The sequence below is a fragment of the Grus americana genome, chromosome 3 (assembly GCF_028858705.1).
Source record: "Grus americana isolate bGruAme1 chromosome 3, bGruAme1.mat, whole genome shotgun sequence".
In the NCBI taxonomy this organism is placed as follows: Eukaryota; Metazoa; Chordata; class Aves; order Gruiformes; family Gruidae; genus Grus; species Grus americana.
The window spans coordinates 2,277,668-2,300,002 of NC_072854.1; the positions used below are offsets into that span (position 1 = coordinate 2,277,668).

Consider the following 22,335-nt stretch of genomic DNA (forward strand, 5'->3'; position numbering starts at 1 on the left):
TTTTTCTTTTTTTTGCTGGATGTTGTTGGATACTTAATGGAGCTCGTTGGCAGTAAAGCGCTCCCTCCCCAGGGATCTGCTGAGAGTCATTAGACTCAGTGAAGGATGATCTGGAAGAGTCTGCCACATAAGAAACTGCTGCCTCTCTGAAGTGAGGAACATTTGCTGGACATGGGAGCTGCAAAAGGGGCCCTATCAGGCATCCCTGAGCAGCTGCATGGTGATAAGAGGTGTGCTTGGGATGCTGACAGGCAGCAGAAGGGTTACTATCTCTCTCTGTATATATGTAATACGGATAATACCACACAGGGGGGAAAAAAAATTCTTTAATTTAAAATACAGTGTTCATCCCCCAAAGGAAAATGATATTAGAAGGCCACAAATAAGCAGTGACTGAGAGTTAGAATGCAGCTTTTAGTCATGAGATACACAGCTTTAAAATAGTTATTTGGGTGGAAAAAAGGTGAGTTCAACAGCCAGTTGGGCTCTTTCTAAAATACGTTGATACTTTTCCAAGAGAGCTTTGAGTTGGTGACTGTAGCAGGTTGTACTTGATGTAGGAGGTCCCAAGCTGTCCCATGCTTGTTTATGCTCAAGATTCAAGACTACCGAATGATGCTTGTTTTGTGTGATAGATGTGTGTGTGTGTGTGTGGTGTTTGCCTCCCATGAGGGCAGGAGAAGGTGAGCACAGGTGGGGGATTATTGATCTGTAGAGAGCCATGAGGACAGCCTGCCAGGTGGCCTCTGCAAAATGCTTCACCTGCAAAGGGATGTGGTGCAAAAATTTGCTGCTCTTCTGCTCGGTTGGGTCTTTGTTCTGCAAAGCATAGACTTTCAAGACAGATTTTAATGCAATTTCCAGATGTTAATGCGAGAGTATTTTTAATGCTGTATTTTGAGGGAGAAATCTTTACTGAATGTAACCTTGGGCAAACTTTAATACAAACAAACCAAAGAAGTGAAATGGGAAGCGATAAAGAGTTGGCAGTCGTACAACTATGGATTTGTGTGGGAAGGCCAAAAATGTGCTCTCTTACTGTAAAGAACCAAATAACAAGGTCTTGCCCCTGCCCCTTGCCTACACAGGCAGAAGGGTCCCCCCTGCTAGCTCCAGTCCTCAGGCAGCCTTGAGTGCTGAGCCTCAAACCTCTCCTTGAAGTTTAGGAGAGGAGGGTTGCTCAGATGGCAAAGCACTCCATGCACTGACATGTTGGCATGTGGCTGTGAATTTGTGGCCTCTCTATTCTTCTGCAAGCTTCCAGCCCCTACCATCCCTGCGGGCAGAGCTGCACCAGGCCTCAGTGGTCGCAAGCCTCCCACCCTCTCCCTATGGGCAGAGGCATCAGGTCATCAGTTATGCTGCCTCTCGGCTGGTACCAGTCAGCTGCTGCTGCACTGTGCCCATGTGTGCCATGTTGGAGGGTGCTGCTCTGTACCATGTCCTCAAAGGGCAGTAGAAGTCCAAAATCTGCAAGTGTTTGTTGGAAGGACCCCAGAACGGTGTCCAGGAAAGGTCAGTGTGGCTGCCTTGCGTTGCAGTGTGCGTTAAAACACAGCAACGTTTCTCATCTGGAATTGCCTTGGTTCAAAGTTGTCCTCAAGATGAAGTGTACTGCAAATACATACATTTCTGCGGGAATTACTCCCAATGCACCTTTAATAATGTCTCAATATCTACCTCCATGTGCAGTCTTAATTTAACCAGAAACCAAGGGCATAGATGAAATTTCAAGCCAAAAATCTTTGACTCTACCTACCACTAAAAACTTATGCATGCAGTTGAGGTGCATTATTTTAACCCCTGTATTACCACCATCCCGAGTGAGCAGGTTGGAGAAGCAGCTCCCGGATGGATGGTGAAGAAAGTGGGTGTCTGCATGGGAAGAGCCCAGTGTGGATCTGGCACGTGGGGCTGGGTGGAGCAAGCAGTTGGGGTTCCCTGGGGGTCCTGCCTCCCTGCAGAGGGTCAGAGAGGGGGTAACTAAATGCAGCAGCAAACGTCTGCTGGCTCTACCCCAAGTGTTTCTGGTGTCTCTTGGCAGTGCCAGATTGCAACAACATATGTAATACTGGAATTGCACAACCAGCTACCTGGTTCCCTGGCTGTGTTTCAGGTTTTCATGGTCTTAGGAACTGCCTCTGCCTTGCATTAGCAAAGAGAAGATGGTGGCCACCTGTGCAGCCACTGTGTGGCAGTGACAAAGCTGACTTATCACTGGTGGCCCCAGTATGCTGCAGCATATAGCAGCCTGGTTTTGCAAGCCATACCTTGCAGTTCCTATGGAAAGTTGCTGTGACCTTGCAAGCTCCCAGGAAAGCCGGTTGAGGCACTGGATTACTCTTGGGAAAGCTTTCCATCTTCTGCATTTGATCTGAATGCTGCTTGCAGCCCCAGACAGTCTCCTGAGTTCCTGAGCACAGTGGCCAGATGGTGGTGAAACCTGTGCAGTGCCCTGTGGGGCATGGTGTTACACTATGAACATAAATGGAATATGAATTTATATAAACATAGTTACATTATGCCTGTGTAACTAGTGTCTGCTGTTGGGTATCTGAGCTCTCCAGAAGGAACGTTGTCCGACAGCATTTCTGGTGGGTGGCAATAAGATGGCCACACTAGGAGGTGGGTTTTTAAGCCAGGCAGGCTGGCCCAGATGGCCACTGAAGTGGGGTTAGGGCAGCTGGAGATGTGATGGACAACCTGAAGATGTCCTCACCTCCACTGCTGTAGGAAAACATAACCTGAAAGACCTTGAGTTGGAGTAAAATACAGTCTGGAGCATGAGACTAGGTGATTTGAGTGGCAGTGTGCATCCCCAAATTCTTCTGCGATAGTTCCTTTAGGTTGAAGAATGCTTTAACTCTGTGCGCTCACTGCGTACTAAACCAGTGGACCTGTAATTGCCGCTGAACTGGCGTGTCCAAGGGATCTGCAACACTTGGCTGCATGTGAGCATCTGGTTTTGCTGTCAGAAGTGAGGGAGCTGTGTTTGCCCAGCTTCAGGGCAGCAGCCATCACTCAACACCTGACTGGTGGGGGAAGACAACAGTCTTCATCTCTGCAGAGATCCTCCTTCCGTGTTCAGCAGCATGAGGCAGAAGGGGTCTTTGCAAGTATGTGTTAGACAAGAAATTAGAATGGAAACAAGGTTTTAAACTACATATTTTACACTATTATGTTCGTATCCAAGCTTCTCCTAGGCTATACATATGTTGGGGTGAGATTTTTGAAAACTAGTGGATTTTATGCATTTTAGTGTCTTAAATCTTTGAACGCGCTCCACTTATTCTTAGGTTTCCTTTCCAACTGCATCACTAAGTGTATTTCCAACTGAAATGTATACTTAATCAGCTGCTTCAAGGGTTCTTTTTTTTTTAAACAGGGAAGAACTCCAAATACGCTTATTTTCATGGTAATATCACAAGCATCGGCCACCACTGTATTTTGGCTTTTTAGTTCACCTGTGTGTTTATGTATATTCTTCCTCTCCTTGCAGATGTTCTCGGCTACCCTTTGTAGATTCAACAAACTGACCCTTCTCCTCTTTAAATACAAATTTTTCCATGTCAATTTGGCAAATAATTGACTGATTTTCTTTTGAGGATAAGCTCTTTTTTACAGCAGACAGCAATACTACTGCCCTGCCAGTATAGGTGTCTCAAATACTTCATGCCTCTTTTGCATTTTTGGTAAATATTTCACTGTTCCTTTTTATCTCCACTGGTTCTCTCCACTTTAACTCAGAATATTGGATTAAATTTACACTAATACTGTTTTATTTTATCACATTGGAGAGTAGTGTATGCATATCAATACATGGAATAGAAAGCTAGTTTGGAACGGTAGCTGTAGCTGTTGATTGCTAGGCATAAAGCTACTTTGAAATACTTATGTGTGCTGATATAATGTCTAATTAGAGGGAATATGGATGAAACCTGATTGTTACTGGATTCACAGGCGCTTGCCTTGGGCTCAGTGATGAGGAACTCAGCCAAAGCTGAGGACTCGAGTCCCTAATTGGAGGAATATTTCTCCTTTTCCAGCAGGAGTGAGCTGGTGCTGCAGCAGGCAGAGCTGGGGGTAATGAGGACATTCCCTACCTGCAGTGGAGCTCTTGAACTGTCAGCGTGTGGGCTGAAGGTAGGTAGTGGTCCAAGAGCCTGGGACGTTTCCCCAGAGAGTGGCTTTACAGAGGCGGTTGTCTGTAAAGCGGTGTTGAGAAGCAGCAGTCTTGCATGAGTGGCTCTTATATTGGGGAGACATTTCACAGCATGAAGCCCAGTCAGTCTGGAAAAGCTGGATCACCTTTGTTGAAGAGGAAAACCAAAGGATGAACCGTTGAATTATTTTTTTACAACTCATAAAGGGATGGTGTTGCTTTAAAGCTTGTTTGTAGTGCTCGTATTCACCTCTGCTGATCTACATGGCCAGAGCTAGCTTGCTTTTTCTGCAGAGTCAAGATTTCTGTTGGGGCAGTAGGCAAAGGGAAAGAAAAGGTATCATGGCTGTGTGCTGGGGAAAGGCTGCTGGACTGGAAAGGTTAATTTGTGTTTTTAATAGTATATATATCTATGGGGCACTTCCAAAGTAGAAAGAGTAGATATGTTAAAAGTGCCTAAGATATTCATTTCCTTCTCTGCAAAATAAGGATAAATACTTCTTGATCTGCCAAAAGGGGCTGTGTGGGTTTAATTAACGTTCGCAAAGTGCTTGTGGATAGCATCTTTCATCTGAGAATCTAAAGGCAAAATATATTCTAGGCATTCTCGCTCAGCTTTGCAATTATTCCTCCAGCTGTCGTGAGCTGTGCCAACGAAAACTACTCTCCTGTCATCAAGGGATTGTTGATGCCTTGTGACTTGTTTTGATTTTGATATTCTCTTTCCCCCAATCCTTCTCCCCCCACACACTTGTTAAGCAAAATATAGCATGCTCTCCAAATCTGGGGGAGAGAATAAAACCTATTCTTTTCCATCAGAAACTATTTGTGTCTTGTTATGCCCTTTGAAGGGGGTGTGTCTCTTTCTTTTCTCTTCCCCCCCCCCCTTTTTTTTTTTAGTTATTGCCATAATTTATTAAACCCCAGTCACTCTAGAGAGGCATGCCTGTGCACTGTCATTTTTTATTTTAAAGTGGATGTGAAATACTAGATGAATTTCTCCATTCCCTGGACTCAGGTTCCCCTGAGTTCATACTCACAGCATTTGGGGTGTTAAGACCTACAGTTTTGTTCTCCCAAATGCTAAATTTATTGCTAACAGAACTTTGTGAAAGCCTCTGTGTAAGAATCGATATTACTTAAATTTAATTTTAAAGGAAGGCTTTTATATAGTCTCCAAGAGAAGAATATTAAGCCTTACAGTTTTTTAGATTACTTAGTTACAGGTTCAGCCTAGGTTGAGGTACAGCCTTTCTACAAGACCATAAACATATATTTACCTTTTTACATATATATCTCTAGTTTCCGCGTATGTTTGCTGTTGTTGATACTTGCTGTGGGACTGGGTCCTTGCCCTCTGTGTCCTGCTCTCTCCATCCATTCCAACATGCCCTTGCAGCACCATCACACAGTTGATGCTTGGCACCAGTACAAACATGGGAAACTGGGTACCCCAGAGCACCCCCACAAGTCTATTGCCTAGGTAACTGCGGCTATTACTGTTATTCTTGTGAGGATTCATTAATCCTGACTTAAAAAGCATAAGATTTTACTTTTTTTTTTTTAAACTTGAAGAAAGTGCAAAATATCATTTGAAGTCTTGGAACATTTAAGCTCATAATTATCTGTGGGAATGAAGGCTACAAAGGAATGACTTCAAGAGTAGCTATGTACGGCCGCTTTCATCAACCTGTGTGTTAAAGCTAGATCTGTTTGCTTTAGCGCTTAAACTCTTGCTCCTGTTTGCCCTTCAGACGAAGTAATGCTGTGGGAGAACGAGCTGGAGTCTGTCCCACCGCATGCATCTCTATCGGAAAGTGAGCTGGTTCTTAGGGACAAATTCTTTTATTATTGGCAAGGGTTTAAGAGCCAGAAAAATAAAATGCAGTGCGATTACTTGTTTTCCCCTCTCTAAATCCTGAGTCATACATTGCAGAGTACACAGCAAGATGTGGTTATTCTCTGCCTGGTGCTTCTGGCTTGAGGGATTTGATGCTTCAAATTGAAATTAATATCCCTGGTTCCCACTAAGGGTGAGGGGAGTTGTGTGACTTCATGAAGATTTGTGTCCGTGTTTGTCGGTGTGAGCTTCATTATGTGAGTAGAGATGTCTGACTCCCCCGTAAAATGTAGCAAGTTGCTTCTCCCCAGAAGAGAATTCTGCCAAGTGTGTCGTTGATGGTTTTCAAAATAATAAATCTTAGTACGGTGCGTGCACTTCACTCCTTAACGGAGTCTGTGATATTCGTTGGGTGAGGACAGCAGTAGCCGAGATGCAATCCACCACTGCCTCCCTGCGCTTGATGCCTCACAAGAGAATGGAAGATCTTTGTGTGAGTGATAACCAACGAGTTTGATTGAAACAAGAGATGACCTCATCTAAGCATCCTAATAATAATATACTCTTTTATGCAACTGCTGAGATTTGTGTCTGGCAGTGCATTTCCTGCTGCCCCTGGGCTGCCTGTCCTCCATGGAAGTGGTGGACTGAGAAGGGTATTCCTAGTGCTGCTCTCAGCCAGGGCAGGCTTTCCAGTTACTTTTTTTTTTTTTTTTTTTTTTTTTTTTGCTAAAGAGCTCTTGATGTTTTCATGAGAAATGTCATGAAATATTGCCTGGTATTTGGAAAGAATCTTGCTTCACTGTCTCTTTCGGAAGGATTGGGTGTTCTATCCTACTAACCCCCTTTCCCATCTGATGACTGTGTGCCCCATTTGCCACAACATGCGTGGCTCTGGCGGCAACTTGGTCATTCATGACCAGCAACCCTGGGTGGGGGAATAGGCAAGTGGCTCCAAGGAGAGACTTGGAGGAGGAAATTGAGTAAAAGACAAAAACTCCATGTGCAAAGTTTGTTTCTATAAACCCAGGCTCAGATAATGTGCAGTTTGCAGCGTGATCTTCACAGCTACAGACAAGTTCAGTGAGACGAGCAACCAGGGAGGCTGTTGAGCTGTATTCCTGGACCGGGAACCAAACTGCTTCTCCACCGTGCGTTGTCTTGTGGTTTCATTGCTGAAAAATGGGGCTCCTACTCCTGCTCTTAGGGGACTTTTTGATGTTCCAGTAGAGCTTCATCATCTAAAGAAAGCTCAAAATTACATCTCTGAAATTGTCATTCTGTCATTCCAAGCACAGCCTAGTGTATCACTGCCAGATAATTCCTCTGTCTTCAAGTATGGGGAGCCATGGACACATGGTTCCTCTCTCAGCTGCTTTTTAGCTACTCTTAGCTCTGGGGCTCTTCTGTTCCTGGAACAGAAGAGATCACCAATCAAGTTTGTCATGATTTGTTTTTTTACATACGCCTTAATTACAGCACTTAAGAGGGGGGATTTTTCCCATCTCTCTCTCTTGTTTAGTTTATCTCATTGTAGGCCTTTCCTTTTGGACTGGATTTAATTGGTGAGCCATATGTCAGGAACTTCAGCTGGTATTTAGTCATCCCTTGCTTTAAAAGTTGGGTGGAAATCTGTTCCTTCTGTTTGACCTCTGTGCTGCCTGCCTGCCCGCCCCGGTGGCCTTTTTCCTTTTCCTAGCAGACTTGCCTTTCTGAAGCTGAGTGAGTTATTCCCTCCCACCGCTGTGTCATGTTTTCCCTAAACTGGTATGATTGATTCAATTCATACCCTCTAAGCAGTCTTTTTCTCTTAACAGAGTTGATGCAGTAAAATGAACTTGGAAAACAAATTCGTTATTCCTTAATATTTTCAAACTCCCTAGTCCCCCATATTTATTTTTTTAACAGAAATCTCCCATTGAGCTCTACTGTAAGAGCTTTATATCTCGACTTTTCTCTTAATGGCTGGCTTCTGGGCTACAGCACTCAACGCACAAGTATAATAGCCTTAAGCATCGTCTAATGCTTTCCATTCCCAGGATTTCTAAGCCCTAGACAGCTATACGTTCACAGCTCTGGAAATATAACCATCTGGGAGGCGGAAAGATGATTATCGACTAGAAGAGCAGTATCTCACTTCAGTCTTGGAAGCAGAAAGTTGGGCTGAGACTGCTACGAGGTGTTTGGAAGAATTGCTGGGAGGTTCATGGCTCATCTGCATATGGATATGCAAACTAATCGGAATTCAACTTCTCAGGTTCAATTGTTTGAAGTTTATGAAATTTAGTTCTTACTCAGAATGAAATTTGCCTGAAGGTTTGTCTTAATTTACTTCCAGAGTCAAATGAAGCTAATTTGAAAGAAGGTCACTTCCACAAACAGTGGTTTAGGATGGTTGAACTAATTGGCTTGGATTAATACCTTTTAAGTTAAAATAGAGTAATTTTCATTGAGTAGCCCTGCAGTGAAGTCAGTGCTGGGTTAGGACCCAGGAATTCTTGCTGTTGTCAAAGGGTTTTGACTTGCTTTTATTTGTGCCCCATTTCTGTGCCTTTTGATGTGGGCATGCTGGCTGGGTACCAGGTGGTTTGTATCGCTTACCACGTGTTCATGTGTGCATTTTCTCTCTGCACGGCAAATCCACCACATCATCCAGTGGGATCAGCCTTTCTAGGCAATAAGATGCTTTGAGTCTAGCAGAGCAGTATCCATTTTAAACTTATTTTAAAGCAAGTAATGTTTTTTCTTTTTTTCCAGAGCAGTAAAGCAATAAATTAGAAAAGCTTCCTTGATGCTTTTAGGAAATTACAATTTTTGCTTCTACTTTTTCTGAAATCTACAATGAAAACATTAATGTTTCTGTGAAATGTAAAGATTTTCAAGATGCTCCAGAAATGAAAAATGGTCTAAAATGAAAGCTTGGGCAGCTCATGGATCTGTTTTCCCGTGGAAAATGCTTTTCCCTTGTGAACATAGTAAAAGCTGAATAATCTTACTTAGAACTTGATTCTCAGGTTTCATGGCAAGTCTGCTTTAAACCTCTTGAATCTACACATATAATTCATCCTTCCTGGAGAATGCTCTGGTGCTGGTTTTCCTTCTAAAATCAATAAACGGAGATAAAGAAGAAAAACAAGTGTTAAGATCTTTGAGTGAAGGGGAGAGATGCTGCTTTTGCAGGTACTTGGAAGAAATGAAATTTAAGCCATTTTCCTCATCTTAAGCTGCTCTTCTTTTTGTATGTATTGACTTTTAAAATCTTGTTCATTCTCTAGTTCTTGCTAGGAGGGGAACACTTGCACTCATCTGAACTCTAGCAGATGGCTGTTAGGTAAGTGCATGAGCAGGAGACAGGGACCTATAACTTCTCTCAAACACCACAGATTAAATAAAATTTCTCTCTATAAAAGCACCTAGACATGCTCTTAATGTTAGACCTTGTATATTTTTATCTTGAGTAGTCATCCTTTCTGCCTGACTTATGTTACTGCATTTTAATTGTAACAAATTATCTAGTTTGACTGTGGTGACTGTTTCATAAGCTGGGATCTTACATGGCTATAATTTGTGTGGACAGCTTTGAGTGGCATCAGGAATTATTATCTGAGCATTGATTTCAGCCTGTGAGTAAATACATGAAGCTTGTAGGAGTTGCATGGCCGTTGTATGCAGCTATCAGTTGTCACTGACACAGATAATGCTCTTTTGTCATGAGGATTAAAATTAGACTGCTCCCTTCCCAAAATAATGAAATAATTATTTAAATATTAGATAAAGGATAAATGGGCTTAGTAGGTGAGGTTTATTTAGCCTGATAATTTAGTTTGATGTTAACCTGCTTTTTACATTTCAAATGTTTATATTGTTTCAGTTAATTTTGTTTAGTTAATAAAGTAAATATAGCTAGAAACTTCTGTGTATTGGTTCCCTTCTTGCCAGGAACAGACACAAAGCGAAAGCTATACCCCAGCCTGCATCCAAGCAAGCTCTGTGAGCCTCTGGAGAAGGCATCTCTCTCTGAGTGCCAGTTGGTCTCAGTGCATCCCAGACTGTGGGAGCCACAGAGACATGTGGCTTTTCCCTCCTCTCACCTTGTGTTCATTTGTAAGCACTTAAAAATACATATGATACATAAAAATACATATGTTTCAAAGGATGAAGGCTGAGAATGGTGGGTAAGGGGATGGACAGTGTGCTGGTTCCTAGTGCTTCTTCAGTGTTACATGTTGATTTCAGAGCAATTTGGGAAGAAGAGAAGCATTAGCTTCATTTATTTTATTTTTTTCTTTAGGTCAGGAATTTTTTTGGCCCTGCAGATCAAGGGTTTTCCCTGGCAAGAAGATAAGGATTATCAACTAGAAGCCCAGAGCTCTTGGAACCAAGAGCGCTTGTTCCCTTGGGGCCGAGGTGTCTCACGACGATGCTGGAATATGCAGTGTAGAGAAACTTTGAAGTGTCTCCAGAACGGCTCAAAGAAAGATATTTCTTCAAGTCTTCTATTATATAAAGTACGTTTTAGTCATCGATGGTGGCCTGTTGGAAGGGACTTTTGCTGTGAATGCTCTTTCTTCCCTTCCTGATAGGATCAGAATGTGCAGGCTGCTGTGTGGCAGACAGTAAGCGCAGTCCTGTCTAATCTCATAGAAAGTAGTTGCTGCCCGCAGGAGAGGATGTGAAGCAACTTCATAGTCTCTCTTATGTGGAGTACCTGTATTCCTATTCAGTGTTAAGTGAGCAGATGCTCAAAACACAGATGTGTATTTGGAAGACTTACCCGCACAGAAGTATTTATCTGCACATTCTCTTCCACATCCATCCCCAGAGTCTGTCAGGGTGCAGCTCTAGGGACTGGGACATCACTGGTTAGGACTGTCGGCCAGGCTGGGGCATTCCTGGCCTCTTCCCTGGCCTCAGCCCACCTGGCACAGCCTGGACATGGTCACGCTGTTAAACTTCCAACCTCCAAATCAGGACAGCTTGGTCCCAGCTCCCTTTGGGGATGGTCCCCAGCCTGTGCCATTTCCTGACCCTAATCTGTGGGTCCACTCTGGCATGGTTTAAGTCACTACTATAGGCACAGCCCCTGGGTTTAGTCCTTGTCCCTGTCATTTAACCACTTGTTTTTTCTTCTGTCCTCTCTCTGTGTAGGAACCAAGCTTTTCTAGGTGAGGGACTCTCTTCTAGGATGGTGCCTGGGGACCATCTCTGTTCACCTTGCAGTAGTGCACAATAGTATCACCATTAAACTTGCTGGTAATAATTGGTCTTCCCGTGCCAGAATTGTCCCTATTCTATTTTCTCTCATCTGTCTGTACTATAAAAGTGTTGCTTTGTCTTTCTCTGTTAGAAAGTTGTTCTGTAGTCCTGTTTGCAGCCTTAAAACTTATTTTTGTGGTGTATTGCCTGTCACAACACAGGATCATTCTTTGATTGGTCTTTACCCTCAAATATTGGTGTTGTAATGCCAAATTCCCTCCCCTGCTAACGTGTCCAGTCCTTAACGTGAAATGAAAACACAGGAAATCCAAACTGTTTCGCCAGCAGGTTTTCCCTGCAAGTTCTGGTCACGAGCTGGCCGTGGCCCAGGGCTGGGTGTGCAGTTCAGGGTGGCTGGAGAAGTAGTACCGATAGAAACCTGTGGTCTGCACCACCTGAGGGGCTGGGCTCCCTCAGCACAATTGCTGGGACAGTGCTAAAATCGGCGCCAAAAGAGGGAGGCAGGGACCTGAATATTTCTCAAGCTATATGTATATGTTTTTAATCTATTAAATCATTTGAAAAATGAAATCCCACATAGTCTTAAGGGTTTGGAGGAGAGAGAATGAGGCTGATTTCTTTTGATGGGCAAAGAAGTTAAAAAGCAATAGGTTGCCTCAGATGATACTAACTATATTTCTTCATACCATGGCTAGAACTTTACAAGAACTGTTTTGTTTGGGGGTTTGGTTTGGTTTGGGTTTTTTGGGCTTTTTTTGGGAGAACTACAAGACAAGTACTGAAACCTGTTTGATACTCATGTTTGAGACGTGTCAAACGTCTTGTGTTAGCAGAACTGGACGCAGTTGAGGCTAGTACATAAAAATGTAGTAAAAGTGAATATTTTACTCCTGTCTGCTGTTTCCTTTTCCGAACAAAATTTTACCTCCTTATGAATCCAGATCCATAAGACCTGCTATGCTTTCAACCTTCATATGCACCTTTCTTGGAGAGGATTTCTCATCTAAAGGATATGGGACTCTCTGGACTGATACAGTGAAAGCAAGTCACTGTTTTTTGGTTTGATTTCTCTTTAGTACTTCTTTAGTTTTTGCAGGCTAGAACCACCTCCTTGTAGAAGTGAAATAAAATCAAAAGGAGATCTGCGACTTTTCAGTCTTGTGGTTATTCTTTACAACAACTGGGTGCTTATCAGAGATGTACACTCTGGAAGAGTTGTCTCCAGATAGTAAAGTTAAAGCCACCAGCTTTTATCTGTGTGGCCAGTGTGTGGTGATTGCACGAGGTATTGCAAATTCCAAAGTTAAGTGAAATTACCAGGAAATTACCATTATTTAGGTCAGCTAAATGTCTTTGAGTTGCCTTTTGTGTATATCTATTTCTTACTTAAGAAAAAATCATGGCTGAAGGAGCAAACTGCTGTATACGTGATGTGGACAGCACTTCTACACCAATAGCCTTTGGAGTTGGCATAAAATATGTGTGGGAAGTGGACTGTTTTGAATAGCTTTGCATGGGGCGAATTACCTGTGCATAATTTTCAGTGAGTGTTAGATACAGGTGTTCAGTCTCTTCTGTTTAGTTGACCCTGTTGATCATCTGTGGAGATGCCGAGATTTTAGCAGAAGAAATGGTTGCATGGAAGTCAAAGCACAAAGGTAAAACTTACTCATTGGGAATGACGGTTTATTTGTATGGCTGAAGTCTGAATCTGGGTTTGTTGTCCCCAGTTTGAGCAAAGGTGAAGTCTGTGTTTAAGCCTATGCTGATCCAGTTCCTGACATACTTAACACGATTGCCTCTGCCGAAATGTCTCCATCATGTGAAGTTTCCCAGGTTACGGTTCCCTTCACTGCAAGGGAAATTCTGCGGAGGCTTTGGAAAAGTCTGTATTGTATAAAGTGCATGGTGCAAAATTAAAGAAGATGCAGAGCTCCCTTTGTCGTACAAAACGGAGACATTTTAATTGAAGACAGCGATGCTTGCTTTAATGGCATGCAGCTGCTTGTCATTGCGCATCTTCGTGGCACGTTGAAGCAGTTCAATTCCAAACAAACATCATACAAGTCTCAGGTCTTCAAGAGATCCTTTGGGGGGGGTGGAATGGAGGGTCTGTCAAGTCTTTAATGTTTATTCAGATGCTGCAATGTCTGCAGTGCTCTTGTTCCCTAACGATGGCTCTGCCTTTTGTTCTGGGCTGAATGAGAACAGCTCACTGGGGGACAGGATTTAGAAGAATCCAGGACTGAGTGAGTGACTGAAGCTCTCGGGGCTCCAGTTGTGCCTCTCCGGCTTGGAGTGATCCCCATGAGCTGCCTAGGCTGCGTCTCGCTGCCAGTCTGAATGCCAGATCTGCTGAGGAATGGGCTGCTGTGCGTGAAGCCTGAACAAATGGTTCATTTGCATGGTTAGTTCATATGTTTGCAAAGTCTGTTTCATGCTATAAAGCGCTAAGCTTCGTTTCTGATGAGCAGGTGTTTGGCAAGTAAAGAGACATCACACCATCAGCTGGGATAGAGGAGGAATCTGCTACTGGAGTGTTGATTCAGAAGTTGTGGCTGGTGTTCAGGAAACTTTTATTTGAAGAGTTTTCTGAAGTTCTTTGCTTGCAAATGAAACAAGAGAACCCTGCAGGGCTCCCAGTCTTGTAGTTATAAATGGTGCTGGGCAGCAGGATCTGTTTCTAGGAAGTCCTAGGAAGAGGTTGGTGGTAGGGTTAGCTGGGCAAGTCTAAGGAGGGGTCAAGTCCTCTCAACTTTGTGTGTCACTGCTGCCCTGCAAACTAATCAGTGTCTCCTTGGCTCTTCATTATTATGAGTTACCATTTAGCCTTTTGCTCTTTGCAAAGTCTGCTCTAATACTGAACTTCTGAACATGACTCAAAGCCACAAGTAAAAATTTGATTCAAAGTAAAGCCCTCACTTCAGACCTCACAAGGTGCCATGATTTGGGTGTGACGCTTTGATTTAGGTTTCTCTTGGTACCCTGCTTGTATACAGTGTGCTTCTGAGCTGTCAAATGAATGGGCTTAGGCTCTCCTGCTCTCAGTCAACAACTGTGCCGTTTCCCCTGACTTTATTCTGACTCCACATATGTATTGCTCGAGTGATGGCTCTGGCTCGAGCAGCAGCAGGTTGCCTGGTCTGCTGCGGCTGGGGCTGTAGGGCTGTGTAATGCCGCTTGCTGCGCGGGCTGTTTCTCTTTAGCATTCCCATGTACTTGCATGTGGGTTTTTGTTTGGATTGGCGAGCGTGAATGATCATTTTTGAAACACTCCTGCAGATTTGAAAGCTTTCCTTCTGAAAAAATGAAGTCTGTCTGCGCTTTCATCTTGGAATGATTACAGAGAGGTCTTAACATTGGGGAGCTGTTGGCCAAAAGATGCTGTTGGAATGCAAAGGTGCAAAGTTGGATTTCCTAAATGCAGCCTTGCTCCGACTCTGCCCTCGCAGAACACAGTGGCAAAAGTAACAATTATTTTTGTGAAAGCTGGAGTGGTCTTGGAAGGTCCCAACCATGCTGTATTTTTTGTAGTGTATTTTCTAGAGATTTTGGAGCTGTAGGAGCTGTGTACCGTAGCAGCGCATGACATGGAATTGGCTGTTTGTGTGGCCCTTTTTTTAGGGACGAGTAGATCAGTGTTACCGAGTGGTACGCGTGACACTTTGCCCTGAAAGCAAAGCATAGCTGTTGGTCTGCTCTCTGGCCGCTTGCTTCATTCAGTGTTACATGTTTTGCCTTCAGACTGGCGTATGATGAATTAAATCTGTGTGAAGCATTGCTGTGACACTGCCTTTCTTCCAGTCGTCTGAGCTGTGAATCCTTTAACACAAACATGCTGATTAACTAATTGGATCACCATGCTGCAGGTAGGTAAGGATATGCAAAAAGAGATGGGAGCAGATGCTGATGATTTCCATTTCTGCCACATCTTTTCTTTCCAGATTACCCCAAATAGCTTTTGTGGTGTTGAAGCTCCTCTGTGGAGTTAATGGGTTATCTCAACATTTTGCAGTCAGTGTGGTGCAAGAGTTTTGAACTGGAAAGCACACCATTAATTGGTTTTGGCCCTCTTTTTGAGGACCTCAGAGCATTTTACAAAGAACTAGCACTGCTCTGCCCCCTGCAAAGGAAAACCAGCAAAAGTTCCCAGATGCTAGAATACGTTCAGTTCCAAACAAACCTCAAACTTGAGAGCTATGTGAGTAAAGTGTCACAAATAAGCACCTCTTTCCTTCTTCCTTTTATTCTTTTATTGTGTTTAACTTGGTGTCCATCTGTGTCATCCATCTTTTATTTATTTATTTTTTTTAAAGCTTGAAGTTTGGGTGTGATTGAAGTTGAGGGGCTGGAAAGTCTCCACTAAGAGTTCTCGCGTGTTCGGGGCATGTCTCGCTCCCATACTTGGGTTTTATTTCAGAGTTAGAGCTATGAAGTCACTTCAGCCAGACCAGTGAAAGGTGCTTGATTTATTATTTTTTTCCACTGTCTCATCTTTTGAGACTATCAAGATATATGTCATTAAATAATGGGGTAATGGGCGTGGCTCGGCATGGGTGTCCCCTTTCAGCCCTGTAAAAGTGGGATGGTTGGAGTGTGTGGATCGAACAGTTTTGTGTAGTTACATCTGTTGGTCTTGTTACAAGCAAATTTGTTATATGCTTTACATCCTGCTGAACAGGAAGTTGCTCTTGATTATATTTCTAGTCTCAGCTGCTATTTGTAACCCATGAGATCCCTTGTGAATTACTGAGGAATGCTGCAAGTGAGGGAACCAGAGCGGATGAAGCGAATTCCCCAAGGTTGTGGAAGGTCTGAGACGCAGCTGGGAATAAAACCCCAGTCACCCGACACCCCATCCCTTGCTTTAACTACTGTACAAGAATTTCCTCCTACTGTGTCTCTAATAGAAACTGGTAAATTAAGTGGGCAGACTGTAATCACTGCTGCTGAGCTATCCCAGCTGTAGAATTACTGCAACCCTCTGCTCTTTGCTGCTAATTTGGAAAGTTTGCTGCTTCTTCCCCTCCAGTGCTCCACCTTGCCACATTCCGGGCTCTGCATTGTGGGAAAAGAGCTTGAATGACCATAAAGAGCCCAGATGTTGTGTCCGGGGGCAGGAAGCACGAGTCAGCTACCCCTGATCTGTGAAGCTAAAAATAGTGAGAGCATTAGTACGGATTGCTCCCTACAGCTCGCTGGGCAGACTGGCCTCTCCGAATGCATCTTTGTTGTAGGAATCATACAGCGCAGGGTGCAGGCAGGCAGCTTGTTAGATTAATTTCTTGGCAGTTTGATTGATCCTTTTATTTGTATTACAGGAGTGCCTGCAGGTCTGAGTGGAGCTCAGACCCCCTGTTAGGACACCATGTCATGACATGGGTGCATTGCAAGAGACTATCTGAGCCTAAAGATGTTCTAGATGAATTTAAGAGTGAGCAAGTGTAGCAAAGGAAACAGAAGGCAGCAGCCATGTGACATAGACCAGCGATAAACCTAGAGTTGTTTGTTATCTGTTACCAGCACGATTAATGTCCTCAGCTCCTCCTTGGCCAAATCATCGCTGTCACATGCTCGCCTTGCTGGGAGCGCTGTGGAACAGCTGGTACTTGGTGGGCCATTGGGAGAGCCAGGCATTGCTCCCTTCCTAAACCAGCTCAGGAGCATGGTCTGTCAAGAGTGGCTGCTTAGGCAGAGTCCCTCTGGATGGTGGATGCACTGGACAGTCTTTCAAAGTCCCACTGAGTCCCCTTTTCAGTGATGTTTATGTCGAGGGTAGCGAGTGGAAGAGCACACATGGGCATTTGCGGGTCTGGAGAGTGTCTGGCGTTGCCTAGCGTTACAGCTGGAGTGGAGAGGGTAGGGAACAAGATCAAAGTAGCTTTTGTTCCCTGCAGCATATAGTAATGGTGCTCTGGCCACAAATATCCCCCAAATTGCTGCAGCCAATTCATGAATTTCCTTTTTTATTACATCGTAACATTGAAAATCAGCTAGGCTGCCAGAAACCTTTCCCAAGAAAATCTCTACTGCTGGAGACGTCAAGAGCTGCAGCAGCAGTTGGAGTATAGGTAGTAAGTATTGTTGTACGAGGGGGATGCTGTAAAGAGAATATCTTGTTGCTGTAATTTTGGGATGCTTTCGAGGCTGAGGTATTTAAATTAATCCTAAATATTTAGCTGCTCACTTATATCCCATGACTCCCTATTAATTAGCTACTCCTTTCTCCAGGGTTATTGGAGTATCAGGATACCTGAGTCATAGGTGGTCTGGTCCTGTAAGCTTTATCCTGCTCTGTTCTGCTCCCTGTGGTGCTTTCTCAAGGAAGCCATGGGGCCGGACCAGCTTCATCGTCCCCTGCACAGCAGCGGGCTTCCCAAAGCTGGGCTGTGAGATCCCTGGCGATGCCTCCTGCTGCCGCAGTGCTGGAGAGGCTTTTTTTTTTTTCCTTCTGTTTGTAGCTTTGCTCACTCACAAAAGAGCATGTATCGTATGGTGTGCCTTGGACAGCCCAGCCAAGAAAGTGTCCCTTCGGCTCTCTGAGCGACAAGCACCAGGGGGTGAGACACTCTTATTTGTTTTGCTTTCTGTTTTCAGTCGAGTTCTACGTCTTGCCTGAAATCACTCAGCCAGCAGAGCTCTCGTCTTTGTGGGTGGAGAGGAAGGGAGCAGGGAGAAAGTTGGTTTTGGCTGCAGCATGGCTTTCGCACCCCACAGCAGGTTTTGAGATGCCAGTGCTTCATCCTGGCAGTTCCCACATGAATTGGTCTCACGGGGTTTGTGTTAGGGCTTCAGGAACAGGGATATAAACAAGAGACTCCTAAATGCCACTCATTTCTCCATTACTGACTGCCTTCTGTGGCCCTGGGCAAATCATTTAGCTCTTCCTTGCCTTAATTTGCCTAATTATCGCCTTCTGATATCTCAAAGTTCTGGTAATCGGTGCTGCTGGTTGTACATCGAGGCAATGACAAGGTAGCTTGCGGCTTGCAGAGAAGACAGTTTCAGCATGGTTCCCTGTTAGTCTGTAGCCACATAAACAGCAAAACTCCTCTTTACTATGTTTAATGTGACAACTTAGAGGTGATGACTGTTTATAACAAGGCTTAGCTGGCAGTGCGGGGTTGCTTGTCCATTCCAGCATGGATGCTAACAGGTGGTACTGGTGTGACTGGTCTGGTAATCAAACTGTGTGTTATTTTGATCAATTTGTCAATTCAGTGCTCATTGAAACATATCGTTGGTACTTGTCCTCTTCTGAATCATGGGGTAGATTTTGCCATGGTTTGAAGTGACAGAACAAAAGCTTTAGTAGATAAAACAACCTTGTTCATGCCATGAGCTTAGAGTTGAAGTCTTCTGCATGTCTACAGTGTGTATTATTTGAGGAACTGTGAGATTGATGGTTATTAAAGGTGATCAAGCCTTTCTGCCTGGGAGAAGAAATGGTTGTACCCTCCAAGTGTCTGGGTTAAGCACAGCTAGCATTTTGCATCTTTTATGTCCACTGGCTTGTTCTTCTTGGGCTGCCTTGTTTTTGTGGGTGGTGTTGATCTCTTTTGTGTAGCGTTTTTGAGTTTGCATGCACACGTCAAAGGCTCAGCCTCGGTGCCGGCATCAGGAATAGCGAGCTTTCAGCACAGTGGTTGGGTTCAGCTGCTGGATTGTATATGAGGTGTCTGGGGTGAGATGGACCTCTGAGGCATCCAGTTTGGTGCTGGAGGCACAAGGGAGGCAGGTGGAGAGTTGGGGCAGCAAGGCTGAACATTTTGAGTTGACTCTACATAAAGAAGTAGAGGAAGAAATCCTAGCGTATCTACTGGAGCCTCCTGGAGCACTTCTCTGATGGGAGGGAGAAGACCAAATCTGGAGGAACTGGATGACAAATGGAGTAAGGATTGTGGTGGAACTGGAAGCAAAGAAGTGTCCCAGATGAGGAATGGTGGACAAGGAGACGGGTTCAGATTGTAGGCAGAGGCTGTATGCCCTGATTTCATTCCTTTTTTTCCCCTATTTGTTCTTACTTCCTTCTCATGCCATTTGTACTAACTGTACTGACACTTTTAGTTAATTTCTAAGAAAAGAAAAAAAATTAAACTGTTTCTGCAGCTTCAAAAGCAGGAAATCCTCATTAGCTGTGGTGTGGCCTTATCAGCCCGTTCTCACACTGGCAGTCTGATCTTTGCTGCCCTGAAGTCCCCTTCCCATGGCACAGCAGGCTTGGATCGGGCTGTTGTGGCTTTTGTGAGCTGCATCAAACATCTATAAAAATCAAGGCTACGCTGAACGGACAGACTTGGACCACTCTGGCTGCTGCTGGCCTGATCAGTGCGAGGGTCTTTTGTCTCACATCTGTGGCAAGTTCTCACGTTCACCCCACAAAGCATTAATGTTCTTATAACTGATTTGGCAATTAAATTTATGTCTGAGGGAAGTCATAAATAACCTCTTTCCCCACCACTTAGTGTTCTAAATGTTAGTGGGACTTTTTTTTTTCCTCCCCGAACATTGATTTGAAGTGTCACAAATGTGTGTTAAGTGTGGATCCTTCATAGCCTCTTTGGCTACCATGGAGCAAGCAGCACATGTGACTTTGGGTGTTTCCCACGGGAGAGGCAGATCTGTTCCTCTAGTACAAATGATTCGCTATCATGCAACTGAATACAGAAGGAATGTGCTGCTTCTCACCCAGGACTTGCTGCTTATTCCTTTCCTCATTTGCTGCAAGACCACCTTACTACCCTTCTGCCTCCAAATCATCTGCTGCAGGACTTGGTTTGGCTCAGTATCTTTTTTTATGAAAAGCTTCCAGCACTACTCCCTCTGCGTGCTATCAAAATATAGATAATAAATACCACGGATTCTCCTTTTGTGTGTGTGTGGAGGCGGAGGGGGGCTGGGGAATGTTTTTGAGGAAGGACTGTGTAGAAATCTTTCCCAGTTCCGTTCGTGTAATCAGTGTTTAGCATTCTTATTATGTGCTTCAGCCCGATCACCTTTAACTCGATTGTTCTGAGATTACTTATCTGAAAGAGACGGAGGTTCATTATGTTAATTGGCTTTGAAATTACTGCATTAAATATCTGTAATTGGTGTTATTATTCTGGTCTTGCTGTGTCCTAGGGTTTTCAGCAAGCAGAAATTAGCATGGAAACCTGCGCTTTCCGTTGTGGTTGCTGGCGGAGCCTCACGTGAGGTTGGTGTTTAAAGAGCCTGTTCAATGTTTCTTTTAGCAAAGAGTGCCTTTGGTGACATGGAGGGTGGTAAAATCCCTGCCTGAAGAGGGCTGTGTTTAATCCCAGTTCCAGGGAGAGCTCCCTGCCTGAAGAGGTCTGTGTTTAATCCTGGCTTCAGGGAGACCTCTCTGCCCTGACTGAGGTGGGGCTTCTCCAGCAGGACTGCTCTGGCTTGGATCCCAAAGTGCCTTTTGGAGAAAAGAAAGCACCGTTTTGGAGAAAGGAAAGCACCGCTTACTCCCTGCTGTACAGAACCAGGGCCAGAGCTGTCTGATCGCAGAGCAGAGAGGGAAGCGCCTGCAAGGGTCTGCCGCAAAGCTTGCGGCCATTGAGGGGTTTCTGATTGCCCACTTGGGCTAATGGCCCTGGGATTAATATTGCGTATTTTGTCTGCTTGAAGGAAGCTTTTTTAATCGTTTTAGAATAAGAACTGTGAATACAGGGAAGATGGGGCCACTAGGAGAAGTATGGATGTGTGGTTGGAAAATTAATTTTAGGAGGGAACAAGTGTGGAATAAGCTGGTGTTTCCACTCCTGACTGCGCTGCCCAACATTGTTTGGAGAAGGGATAACTTCTGCCAGCATTGTGTGTCCTGCTCCTTTCGACAGCACAATTTCTACCCTGTTATGAGATTCTCTTACAACCAAAGCTATTCTCTTCCCTCCCACCTCTCCAGTTTGGCCAAAACGGTTTTCTCCTTCATCAAGCAGAGCGAAAGCTTTCTTAACAGTTACTGACAGCATCATGAACTTGGATGAGCTGTGGCATAACTTGATCCTCTCTAAACTGCAAAGCACAGGTGACGTTTTGGTAATCTGCTGTAGCAGGATCTCTGCCCAGCAAAAATCGTAACATAGATTGGAACTTGGTGTTGGTGGGAGGATGTCAAAAAGAAGGGAGGGCTGCTGGAAAATGGGTGAGGAAAGTAAGGCCTTTGGGGTAGGAGCCAGAAATTGGGGTAAGGACAGCATTAACAGGTAGGAGATGAGGTGGATGGGGAGGAAATGAGGAGAGGTACTTGAGTAAATGGGAGGAAATGAGGATCTGCGTTCAGTTCCTCCCAGGCATTTCTTTTGAAGCAGACGCATTTGTTTCTGCTCTGTTCCCTGGTGATCCCTAGGGAACTTCCTCTGGCAGAGGACAACATGCTGAGGAGTGCTGGGCTGCTGTTGAGTTCGGCGGATGACCATGGCTTCTTGCCCTGGAGTTGAGCAAGACACCCAGGCGGTGTTCAGGAGAGGCGTGCAGCCACCCTGGCTGGACTGGAGTAAGACCAAACCTTGCACTGTATGTGGGGCACGAGAGTAGTTCCATCCATACGTTGTATCTCCCATGGTAATGACTTTGATCCTTGAAGCCTGATTTATTTGAAGAGAAAATATGCAGCAGGCTGTTCAGAGCTTCATGTGAAAGAAAAGACCTGTAGTACTTGGTTGGGCCAAATGTCTGTTTAGAGCAGTGTCCTGTGTAGACTTGGGGAAGAGTAGAAGAGCAGGTGTTTATAGTGATTCCCCTCCTGTTCCCTCCTACCCTGTAGCAGCCAGTGACCTCCAGAGCTGGAAATTGCCAAGTGACCCACTCTTTCCATCCTTGTGGTTCTGTAGATCAAACCGCTCCTACATCTGTCCTTACCAAATTACAAATATGTGCGATCTCCTCAATACCTGGAAGATATGAATAAAGCCAGGTGCTGAGTGTACTTCTACCCTCACGTGTAGCAGAAGTACAGCTTCAAGGATCCTGTTTTCATCTCCTGTATCTTCTCCTGTTCTCCGCTTTTGCATGTATTAATTTGCTTGGCAAAAATAAAATGCACAGCTCTGCATCGCCTCTCCAGCACCAGAATAAGAGATGAGCTGGACTATCGTCTGCATTAGAC

At 44.4% G+C, this 22,335-nt stretch overlaps 1 protein-coding gene across 16 annotated transcripts in view; it reads left to right on the forward strand.

Moving 5' to 3' along the window:
• Positions 1–22,335, forward strand: part of EXTL3 (exostosin like glycosyltransferase 3) — a 158,325-nt gene that overhangs the window by 57,298 nt on the left and 78,692 nt on the right. For 6 of the 16 annotated variants that reach the window (XM_054821145.1, XM_054821128.1, XM_054821138.1 and 3 more), the window contains exon 3: positions 4,047–4,143. The exons of 9 other annotated variants lie outside the window; for them this stretch is intronic. The gene's annotated coding sequence lies outside the window, so the exon portion shown is untranslated. The remainder of the gene's footprint in view (positions 1–4,046; positions 4,144–22,335) is intronic. One more of the 16 variants, XM_054821135.1, reaches the window with a different exon arrangement.